Here is a 9,577-nt window from a genome sequence, read left to right on the forward strand (position 1 = left end):
AGCACATGGCTTCTTGCAAGAGGCCCAGCCAGAAGGATTAACTCCTTCCTTCCCCTGCAGTTCTAACCAGCCAGGTAATTCCGGAACAATCTGACTCCCAGCTTACCAGGAAGGGACAGCAGTAAATCACAGATTTTCCATGGCTTTCTCAGTGTCCAGCTGGCCCTGAATCCCCCTGGAGCCAGCCCAAGGTATTTCAGGGTTGACATTGCATGACATTACATGGCTGCTAACACCCAAGCCTGCCACTGCTGACCCAGTCTAATTCGAGACCGTATCCGTGCCTGCTGCTATGTTATGGGCCCATGCTGCAGCTATTCCCATCAGGGCCCTGTCCCAAAAAAATGGCACAGAAGCTCACATGGTCTAGACTAATTGGTTTTAAAAGGCCATCTGTCTAAATCTGGGTTTTCGAAAAGGGAGATACACAGTGGAATGAAAGAGTGACCTAACTTTGGTGTCAGAAGGCCTACGCTTTGAGTCCCACTGAACCACTGACTAGCTGTGTGACTGAGGACAATTCAGTCTACACCCCGGTCCTCAGTTTCCTCATCTAACACACAGGGATTAACGAAGTGACCAAGGAGTACACGAGATGACACAAAAAGGCCCAGCAGTTAGTTCCTAGCACACGGTGAACTCTCAACAAATGTTAGTCCCTCTTGCTATACCTTCCTTCTTTGCTCCCCTACAGACAGTATGAAAGCAAGTCAGTGAAATAAACACCTGGCGAACATGGACATATTACTTACCCTCTGTGAGTTTCAACTTCCATATCGGTAAAGGAAGACAGACCTGCGTGAAATATCGATCTGGGCAACATCAACAAGCGGAAGTAGAAGCAACTGTTTAGGCAAAGTGTGTTTCAAGAAAAGAATTAGAGTTAGGTCAGAACAACTGACATACCAGCAGTTGAGGGTCAGCTGGAGGATGGGGTGACCACAGGGGGCGGGTGGGGGAAATAACAGCTAAAGGGAGTGTCAGGAAAAACGTGCCTGCCACGGACGGTAGCAGGAGAAGAAGACCTGTTGCATCCCAAGACACTTAGCTTTGGGGAGGTCATTTATTTCAGGGGAGCGATGGGAGATGAAGATGCTAGAACCACTGAGGTGGGTAAATGAGTGAGTTGAGAATGAGGAGGAAGAAATGGAACTATGATTACAAAGCTAATGCCAGTGGGGTCAAGTGATAAAGTCAAGATGGGGAAGATGGCACATTCAAATTCGCAGGAAAGGAAAGGAGACGATGAAGCCAGGGAGTGAAAGAAAGGCATCAGGAGTCTGGGGTTTTGTTGGGTCGGCAGATGGAAGCCAACGTCCCGGCCACAGTGGTGTTCAGTGAACCCCTTCTCAGGGGGCGCCGTTGGATGACCTTGCACAACTTTGCTTCATGAGGAACAGACAGCAAGGTCAGGGAAGGAAACAGTCCTGGGAACCCCGTGACGCCGTGCTGGCCCAGGAAGAATGCATCTAGACACAGGGATTCCACCTGAAGCTCCAGTCTCTAGAAGCGTGCTAAGTGCAGGGGGGTAGAGATGCAGAGAATCACTGCATTTGGCTACCTGATGCTCAGAAGGAAGTGAGGGTGATGCCCGGTCAGGAGGATGGACGCTACCCCAACTCTCCTCTGGAATCTGTGGCACCTCGTGGGCCAGTGGGGAGAGCAAAGGCAGAGGAGGAGCAGAGGACGTGAGTCGCGTCCAGCACAACATGGGCAGTGAGGGTGCGAGAAGGGGCGGCTTTGGGTTAAGTTTTAAGAAAGAAACATACAGAGACTTAATGCAGTTAAATCTCAGGAGGCCAGGGGCCTCACAGTTCTGAAAGACTGGAGCCCAGATTTGAGCCGACTGGAGGTTTTTATTGATAAGTATACAAGGGGGTAGCAGTGTTTTTGGCACGGTCTGTGAGACTCACTTGTCACGTTATAGAAACAACCCAAACCAATTATGTTGATCTTCAAACGGCCGGAGCAGAAAGTCCTTGAGGTGAGGTATGCAACTCTTTTGAGGGACATATATCACATGTTGAAATTGTTTCACAGAGCTGAGCAGAGAGAGTTTACTCTTATCACTCTCAAGACTTTTCTCCCAATTAGGTGAGAGGGGAAAGCCAGAGCCAGCAGCCGCTTTTCCCAGGCAGGGGGAAGGGGAGACAAGGCCCCTTCCCAAATCTTTTTAAGGCAGCTCATAGGGGGTCTCCATGGGGTTCCGCCTTGTTTGAGTTGCCCCACCACCACGGGGAATCTTACTCGTCATTGGCCGCAAACCCTCTTTTGGAGACTAAATAGAGAGAAATATACTGTCTCAGAGATGCACAGTCTCACGGACTCTTTTTTCCTTAAGGAAAGACACGGGGGACAGTCTGCTAGGCTGCTGTGTGACAACAGACGTAAGATTGGAGAAAAAAGCTCAATCTTTTTGTGTTCATGGTAATCGTGTTTTTGACCAGTATGTGTCTTGTCCTTTGCAAAGTACTTTCACTGACATTAACTTAATTTAGGGAGAACTAGTCCCATCTTACAGAACTGGGAAACTGAGGTTCAGTAAATTTCAGTGGCTTGTTCAAGATCATAAAGCTGGGAGAAGCAGGGCTGGGACCAAGAGCCCTATTTCAGTAATTCACAGTCCAATTCTGTCCCCCACCCATTTCTTAAAGACCCTTGTGTGCTAAGCACCACGCTAAAGCCTTAACGATGAATTTCATGAATGGCAAATGGGCCAGTTATTGCCCAACCACCCACTCCACACTCCTTTGTGGCTACAGAACTCTGATTTCACTTGGGGTAACAACGTGCCTTTGACTGGACTAAACCAGATGTGACAATCCTGCTCCCCAGTTCCCTTGCAATGTAAGGGTGGTAACATGACCCAGTTTTGGCCCATGAGCTATAAGGAGGAATCTGCCAGGCGGGGTTTCTGGGAACATTCTGCTTTCCTACTAAAAAGGGACAGACTTAGCTGTCTCCCTCAGTCCTTCTGCATCCCTCAGCCCCTTTCCTCTGCCTCATTTATGATCTGAGGCCTGGAATGGTGACCTTGCATCCGGCAAGCATGAGGCCCCAGCACCAGGATGCGGAAGATAAAAAAAAGAGAGAGAGAGAGACAGAGTTCAGGTCTCTAGTGGCGCCATTGAGCAGCTAAACCAATGCCACATCCACCTATCTCCAGACTTCTTGCCATGTGAGGAGCAAAAACATCTATCTGCTCCAGCCATTGCTGTTGGACTTTCTCCTACCTACGGATGAATGCATTCCTAACTGAAAAACAGGCATATTCCAGAAAGGAAGGCAAGCCCTGGCGCCAAAATCAATAATCGAATTAGATTGTATACCTCTTTGTGCATTTACTGATACCAGATGTTAATTTTATGTGTCAACTTGATTGGGCTACAGTTCTGTGGTCAAATGTTATTCTGGTTGTTTCTGTGAAGGTGCTTTTGGATAAGATTAACATTTAAACAGGTTGACTGAGTAAAGCAGACTGTCCTTCTTAATTTGGGTGGGCCTCCTCCAATCAGTTGAAGGCCTGGATGGAACAAAATGTCTGACCCTTCCCCCAATAAGAGGGAATTCCTTCTGCCTGACTGCCTTCAATGTGGCACAGCAACATTTTTCAGACTCAAACTGAAACATCAGCTCTTCCTGGGTGGCAAGCGTGCTGGCCTTTGGACGAGACCTACACCATCAGCTCTCCTGAATCTGCAGTTTTCTGATGGCAGATTTTGGGACTGCTCAGCCTCCATAATCCTGTGAACCAATTCCTTATAATAAATAAATGAATAAACAAATGAACAAATCTTACTGGTTCTGTTTCTCTGGAGAATCCCGACTAATACATCGGCTGTCTTCTCTTTCTACACTCAAACTTATACATAAACGATGACAGCAACGGTATTCATAGTAACCCAGAAATGGAAATCATTCATGTGCCTGTCAACTGGGGCATAAAGAACCGAATTGTGACAGAGCCATACAATGGAATGTTACTACACAATAAAAATGACACACTGCTTGCATACACAAAAACACGAATCTATTGCAAAAGCATTATACCAAGTGAACAAAGCCAGACACAAAGGACCATATACTATATATATATATATATATATATATATATATATATATATATATATAGTTCCATTTATATTAACTTCTACAAAAAGGCAAATCTAATATGTTGTGGCTGAAAGCAGGTCAGTGGTACCTGGGACCAAGGTGGGTGGAGCGTAGAGTGGGAAAGGGGAGAAGGGAGTTTTGGGGTGATAGAAATGTGATCTATGTCATCATTATGGTGGTGGTTACATGCGTGTGGACATCTGTCAAACCTATCAGTTAATTTACTTAAATAAAATGCAGTCATTTTACTTAAAATGGCTGCATTTTATTGAAGTAAATTAGACCTCCTTCGAGTTGATAATGCAAAAAAAAAGTATTTTTAATTGGAAATGGGTCACATAGATGAATATAATACAAATATATACATATATGTGTGTATACACATACACACACACACACACACACACACAAATAAATGGAGGGGGGAAAGGCTGAACATAAGATAAAGCCAGGGAGAAAGTTAATTCACAAAGTCTACATCCACCACTTGATCAAGGGGAGCTACAAATTGGGCTCTGAGCTTCCCAGAAGCCAAAGCAAAAAAGAGAAAAAGAAATAGTCACAAGCTTTCAAATGTCCAAAAGAGAAAGTCTCAAAAGAGAAAATTGCCGTATTCATAACATAAAATTAGATCACAGAGACATGATAGTTTCTAAGTATTATGGGAACAGAGAGAAGGAAGTGACTAATTCTGTTTGGGAAAACCAGGACATGCTACAGAGATGAGGGTAGAAACAAAAACAGCTAACGCTGACTGTTTGGGGAGCGTGCATACGAGAAGGGTGGGATTGGGCTTCTGGATGGGAAATGATCGGTTTAACTCATTTCCTAGATGTCCTTCAAATCTACAGGGATGGGATCAGAGGTCGCATTCTCAGGAAACAGGAAGAAGGTGGGGGGCTGAATGTATGTCTCTGCAGGGCCTAAGGAAGGAACTGTCGCCCCAGAGCCAGGAAAGGCATGTAATTGATTTACCCACCAGTTTGGTACAGATCCAGCCAAGGATGGTCAAAGCCCAGCTGGACCTTGTCTGGAAGACTTTGCCAGGTCAGCACTAACCCTTTGGCTGCTGGATAGTGGAGAGATGGAGGTCCCCAAGGAGGGTTAGAGCTGTTGGGGAGGTGACAGGAATTACTAGCCCATACAGAGCATTTTAGAATTTTAGCATTTTAGTATTTTTCAATTATGAGCTGTGGGTCGTCCCTGCCCACACGGATGACCTCTCCTCCCAGCTGCCTTCCGTAGCCAGAGTCATGCCTGATTATCACCAGCTAATGAGAATTCCTGGTCTTGGTCAACTGCCCACACTCAGGAATTCGCTATTCATGAGAAATGTCAACTTTATGAAAACGAGCCCTGTGTGTCAGCTCTTTTTCCCACATTCAGGGTTTACAGCTGACAGGAGTCTGTTTCACATGATTTGCTGATGGGGGAAGAAGCCGTAATCCAGGAAACTGCGCTGGCAAATCAACCCTGGGCCAGTCAAGTGGTCTGGAACATTCTTTTTTATTTTTCTCCTTAGAAACTGTTTGGAAAGGGAAGCCCTGGGATTTGAACAAGGGCAGAGCGGAAGGCTTGGGCCTGCCAGGATAATAGAGCAGAACTATGAGGAGGCCACGCCCCAAGTTCATTTTTCCCAGTGGACACACAGAATGGCAACAGGATTGAGACTTTCACAGGAACCTCTGTGCCTGACAGAGATGACCATTTTTGTTTAGGAGGATGACATGTCATAATATGACATTATTCTACATTCGTTCACAGGATGGAAACTCTTAAAGTCAACTTTATAGAAGATGATAATATGCTAGCTTTCTAGCACTGGGTAAATAATGGGGACTCTTTTCAACAAAGCACTGTCCCCCTCGGAGAGCATACCTGTCCCATGTCTGGTCACTTGACTTCCTTTTTTTCCTCTTAATCTGACTTCTGGACCAACAGGTAACTAATTTCATAAATGATAACAGAGTCATCCTATGGGACTCCAGTGAGGTCTGTCCAAAGGGTGCATATTCTAGGCCACCAAGCTGAGAGGGGTATTTCAGAAGATGAATTTCCTTGAATACAGAGACCCTGGATTTTAGGTGTTTGACGTGGCAGCCTTTGGATAGAGCAAACCACGGAAATACTAAAGCTCTACAAACACTCAGACAGAAGAAGGGCTGAGTTCCCACTGGCTCCTGCCCTGACCCACAGTACCAAGCAGTGACAGCTCTCCTCCAGGGCCCAGCCAGAACCCTCCAAGTTCCCAAAGAGCCACGACATCAGAGAATCGACTAAATTCTAATGACTGCCTGTATGGCACGCCAAGGTCTACAAGGGGTCTCAACCTAGCTTCCCACAACCCAGCAGAGAAGGTTCAGAAGCCTTTACTATGAAAGGTACTATGACCATGAAAGGTAAATGATTCAGGACATCCAGGCAGCCACGACAGCACAACTAAAGACACTCATGAAAGAGGACTTCCAGAGCTGCTTCAGAAAGTGGCAAGAAGGATGGGATAAGTGTGTTTGAAGCGAGGGAGAGTCTTCTGAGGGGGGTTAATAGCAATGTGTCTGTAATAATTTTTTTTATTTAAACATTCACCCTATTTTGTGATCACACCTCACAGAGGGGAGGGTTGTACAATAGTGTGAATGTGCTCAATGCCACTGCGTTGTTCATGTTAAAATGTTTCATTTTGTTATGTGAATTCCACTTTAATAAAAATAATTAATTTTTTAAATGGGCCAAACGTATCTATGGTGCTAGAAGCCAGAAGAGTGGGTACTTGGGGGTTGAGGCAGGATGGTAATGACTGGGGGTGGGGGTGCCCGAGGGAGGCTGCTAGGAAATGGTCTGAATCTTAAGCTCTGTGGCAGATGGTCCCATAGGTTAAAAACTTAGCAAGCTACTTGCTTAAGCTGTATGCACTTAGAAGGTTATTGTGAAAATTAAATGAAGTAATCCATGTTAAGCTCTTTAAACAGCCCTGGCACATAATAAATGCTCAATAATTAGCAACTCTCGTTTGTATGATTATTATCTCTTACTATTTGGAGGATTAGATGAGACAATGCACATGAGGAGTCTAGCATACAGGCCGGCTTTTTTAATATGTCCCCCAAATAGAGGCAGTTTTCATTAACATTAAATTGAACCCAAACCTTCTGGCTCGAGATTCAGAGTGTTTTGCAAATCACCATCCTGCCCTCTTCTAGAGGTTGTTTTTTCGTAAGGTTTGTGGAAAAAAGCCAGGGACTTAAGGATTAGGGGTTGGTACAACATGGCACGTCCTCTGGAAAAGCTGGATTACCTCCCATGGGCCAGCCTGGGTGAAAGCAAACCGTTTGCCATCAAACAGGCAAAACTTGGAAGGGAAAAGGTACTTCTCATTCACCGGGAGGGTGATGGTATCTGGAAAAAGAACTTCCTTGCTAAATTCTGCTTTCATTGGACCCTGTCAGGTGGGGCCCCACTCATTAATACGCTCATTTTATTGGCATCCTACCCTGCCCCATTCCGTTTGATTGGCAAGCTTCATACAAACCCAAAAGAACGACCTCCCTCCTCTCCACTGGCCTGTACAATCCCAGGCACATACCCACCCTGCAAGGTCTATGACAAGTGACATCCATCATGCGCCTCTCCTCCCAAACCCCAGCTCCTTACAGCAGCAGCCCTGTCTCCGTCATCTTTTCAGCCCAAGAGTAGCTCCTGGAATTTCATAAATGTGTGAGGGAGGGAGGGGCAGAGTGAGGGGCTCCCCAGTTGGGCAGACTCTTGAGAATAGAATCATTTCCCTACTTTCTGACCCTAAGATTTGTTCAGGAAAAAAAAAAAAAACTGAAGCAGAAAGAGGTTGGCTTAGGGTGGGAAATGCAATAGCTTCCTGGCTCCTACTGAGTCAGTTTACATCCATTGGGAAAGAATTATCAAGATCCAGAAATTGCAGTATTGTGGCTTTTGGGGGGGGGGGTTGGAGGACAATGAAGTTAAATGCAGAAAACATGTTTGTGTGGATGTTTTTGTTGTTGTTTTCCTATGTGAGTTCAGGTGCTCTCCTTATTCCTTATCATCATGACAATTTTGTGAGCATATTAGATCAACCACAAGGCATTTTCATCTAAACTAACTGAATTTTGATGTTAAAAATAAGTGCAACCCTTCACCTCCATGGCCTTATTCCCAAAAACCCATAAGTCCAGAGTAATCATGAGAAAAGCATCAAACAAATCCCAATTAAGGACTATTCTGTGAAATACCTGACTAGTAATCCTCAAAACTGTTAAGTTCACTAATAACAAAGAAAATCTGACAAAATGTCACAGCCAAGAGTTGCCTATGGAGACGCCACACTTCCTGGATGGGACAGTGAAAGGACATTAGATAAAACCTAAGGAAATCTAAATAAACTATGGACATCAGTTATTAATAATGTATCAACATTGGTTCATTCATTGTAAAAAAAAAAAAAAAAAGAAAACGAGAAACAGAAAAGAAAAAAAAGCTACCATACTAATATAAGACATAAGTAAAAATGGGAGAATGATCCAAGATGGCAGAGTAGACACATGCCATGCTTGCGTCATCCCATGAACACATCAAAATTACAACTAAATTATATAACAGTCAACCTGGCAAACCATCTGACGTCTAGCTGAACAAAAGTTTTATAACTAAAGATATAAAGAAGAAGCCACGTTGAGACTGGTAGGAGGAGCAGAGACGTGAAACAAGCTGCTCCCAAACCTCCATGTGGCACATGAAAATTGGCTGGGATATCTCAGCCACAGAGGTTCCCCAAGGGAGGAGCCAGGGACCCCAACCTCACACCAGGCTCCCCACCCAGGAGGACTGGTGCTGGGAAAGGAGTCCTCACACCATCTGGCTGTGAAAAACAGTGGGGATTCTGACCGTCTGTGTGGGACGGAAGGCTGCAAGAAACCCAGACATCCTCTTAAACGGCCCCCGCACATACTCACAGTAGGTACTCATCCCAGGCTGTGGTGCAGAGACGGTGACTTGGGGGGCGTCAGAGGCATACGGGGGCAGACTGAGGTGTGTGACCTCAGGGGTGCAGCCTGGAGGACAGTCAGCAGTTTCCCTGTGTGAGGTCCTCCTCCCATACGGCCGGCAGGTGGGCGCCATCTTTCCTGTGTTGAACCCTCCCACTAAGCCAACTCTGAAGCTGATTGGCTTGGTGAGCTCCACAGCTCCGCCCTGCTGACTCACTGAGACCCCGCCACACCCGACTCCTTTCTGCAGAAGTCTTTATTCACAGCTGAACCTTACCGGAGCTGGCAACCCGCAGAAGGTAGCACCAGGCCTCAGTGTGTCCTGGCTTTTTGCAGAGCAATTCCAGGCCTGGTACTGGTTGCAGCTGTCTTCAGTTCACAGCATGGTCTCTCCCACATGCCTCTAGGCAGCAAAGGCAGCAACCAACCGTGGATCACTTTGTAGATCCTACCAGGTAGTCCCCGAC

Source organism: Rhinolophus sinicus, chromosome 6 (genome assembly GCF_057876585.1).
Source record: "Rhinolophus sinicus isolate RSI-liver-muscle chromosome 6, RSI-T2T, whole genome shotgun sequence".
Taxonomy (NCBI): Eukaryota; Metazoa; Chordata; class Mammalia; order Chiroptera; family Rhinolophidae; genus Rhinolophus; species Rhinolophus sinicus.